At 32.9% G+C, this 2910-nt stretch overlaps 1 long non-coding RNA gene across 1 annotated transcript; it reads right to left on the bottom strand.

The window, feature by feature from the left end:
• Positions 1-474: 474 nt before the first annotated feature.
• On the bottom strand, positions 475-2896 carry LOC121130695 (uncharacterized). Its single transcript, XR_005868779.2, has 2 exons — positions 2556-2896; positions 475-792 (listed from the first exon to the last, which is right to left on the bottom strand). It is a non-coding gene; the product is annotated as an uncharacterized lncRNA (long non-coding RNA).
• Between the last annotated feature and the right edge of the window lie 14 nt (positions 2897-2910).

The raw sequence follows: 2910 nt of genomic DNA on the forward strand, positions 1-2910 counted from the left end.
TTTTCGGCAAATAAATCACTTGTTTAGGTTATTTCATGATTTGATTTTTTTAAACCACCATCAATTTTTGACATACTGTAGAATAAGGCGCCCCCACCAAATATCAGCACCCCTGTCCTACTCTGACCATACTAAAAAGCGCCACTCATGCAAAGTATCTGCCTCCTTGGGCCCAACGGTGTAGTCACGCATAAAGGACACAAATTCGGTTATATATATATACAGATTATGGCAAAATATCATTGAGGCAAAATATTTTACAGGCAAAAGCATATCGTACCAAACTTTTATAGAGCACTTTGGTTGTTAATACTCTAGGTACAAGGAAAATTGATTCATATGAGAAAGGAACAACTGCCTTCTGTATTCATGACATGGATTTCAGAAAAGATTTTTTTCAAATATCTCGAATTGAAGACAATCAATCAAAGAATTCATTTGGAAAAAATATATCAATTTAATAAAAACACCAAATTTATGGGTTCAACTATTTTATTATAAACTCAACAATAGAAGATTAAATGCATAAGCAAAAAAATATTTAACAATAAGAATTAACATTGTAATATAGAAATAAACATAGCGTGAGGAGACAGTTTGTTTGAATTCCTTTTTTGATCCAATTTCTTTAATGATGAAATCCATTCTATTAGTAAGAGAGAGAGAAAGAAACACGCCCTTGGAATCAATCACAACGGTTTTCTAATTAGACACACACACTCCTTCTCCAATAGGCAGTAGTAGCTCGGAATTCTAGGTATGTAAGTCATCATTGTCAAGCAATATGACATCCTAAGGAAAGAAAGAAATAGTTATTACATTAAAAACTGAGTAAATAACATAATACAGTTATATAAAATAAATAAACAATATTAAAATTTGTGGAAAAGTGAAAATCTTCCAAGGGTTCTATTGAATATAGTGTACATTAGACTGTCCTGTTTTCAAGCTATTATTTTTTTCCCGCACAAAACTCTTTTATGATGGGAATTATGAAAAACAGACTTTGGCAAAGTTTAAACCTCTCAGACCGTTTTTAACGAAGTACAAGCCAGGTTTGGGCAGCAAGGCTGCTTTAGAAATACTTCAATATTTTTTTATTTATATATACAAATAAAATTTGTAAACAAGGCCATTGCAAACTTAGTCACTCAATATCGCCACCTTCAGCATTAATCAGAGCCTTTACACGTTGCTAGAAGGGCTCGCAGGAGTTAATGAAAACTCATCAGACAAGTAATTCCACGTAGCCACTATGGTGGCTTTCAGTAGTCCGCCTTTAGGTGTGGAGTTTCGTCGGTTCCCGTCTCCAGAATGCAAAGTCCAGTGGGTTCAAATCTGGCAAGGAAAGGGCACTTCTATAGCCTCTTTACCTCTCCAGGCTCCTGGCGTTCATGACCTCATTTAGAAGGTGGCGTGGGGTACTCGTGAAAGATGACAATCCCAAATCGCCCTTCAAGGTCACCTTAATGTGCCTAGCAGTCACGGAGAAGTCCTTTGTATGACGATTCATCGATGTGGTGGAAGTTCTTGAAAACATAAAAGTACGTGAACGGTAGATTGGACCGCACGGTAGTTTTTTTTCTAATACATAAGGGGGCTTGGAAACACAGAGAGATTACAGGTCCTTAAATCTACGAAATCACAATATATGATATCAATAAAAATCGGTAATCTATGGGCTAAAAGGCAATTGCTTTTTAGCCATAGAAACTAAAGTAATATTTATTGCATGTCATAAATTGTAAACGAATGGACTTTTCAATTCATTGGTGCATTACCAGAACCCTAACAAATAATCTACTCTTCCCAAAAGTTGATGGAAAAACCGGTTTTTTCAGTAAAATTGAAAAGGAGACCCTAGAATTTTTGTTCACAAAATCTAAGCATCCTGAAGGGATAATGAGTCGCGTGTCAGAGATATTATATGAAAACTACAGAGTTAAATTAACAGCAAATCTTTTTCGTTTAATCTACATTGTCTCCCATCAAAGGATATTAAAATTGCCAGTGCAAAATTGCCCTGGAGAAAATTGAGAAGGCAGTTTTCTCAATGATAATTTTCCACTTGCAATTTTCTCCTGGGCAATTTATCATGTAGGATTAATTTGATAATAACAATAGCGTGCTGGCTTTATTAATTTAAAAACTCTCTTACCAGTTAATGTTTTGGATTTTGTGTATAAAATCTGTGATTGTATTGAATTTTCATTTCACTGATTTAAAAAAATATCTATTAATAAAGTACAGTAAGACAGAAAAAAAATTGAAGTGGAAAAAAGTTCTACCTGATTACGAAAAAATAACCTGAAATATTTGAAGTAAAACTTTTGACATATTCGATCATATTTAGCACATACATTATCACTTCTTTTTTTTCAAATTAAAAGGACTTGCACCATGTTAAAAATGCCCGGAAATGTCTCAAAATTGGTTAAAGTATGTTTTTAGATTAAACTCAACAGAAAAGGTATTTGAGCAAGAGAAAAGAAATATTAATCCAAAACCGGTACAGTCTAACATAATAATTAGAACTGTATCTTTGTCAAACTTACTTTCGTATAAAATAATATCATAATTATATATGTAATTAGGAGAAATGGGAGGATAGAGAAAGTGGGACAGCTCATTAGTGCCATGAGACCAAGACGTGTTTAAGTAGAACATCAAATGTCGAGTCCCCTAATTCCTCATTCCTAAAAGAAAGAAAAATAATATATGTTAATATAAAAACAATCTGGAACACAAAGGATAATATTGTTAAATATTTTTTGTTATATACAGGGGTCGGACTGAATTACAGGATTTTAGATAAATGAAATAATTTAATTTTTTGATATATAATTTGGAATTTTTTTTTTAATAAAACTTTGAGACACAATCTTTGTGAACATGTTTGCTCAATATGTC

This window comes from Lepeophtheirus salmonis, unplaced genomic scaffold, assembly GCF_016086655.4.
Source record: "Lepeophtheirus salmonis unplaced genomic scaffold, UVic_Lsal_1.4 unplaced_contig_10836_pilon, whole genome shotgun sequence".
In the NCBI taxonomy this organism is placed as follows: Eukaryota; Metazoa; Arthropoda; class Copepoda; order Siphonostomatoida; family Caligidae; genus Lepeophtheirus; species Lepeophtheirus salmonis.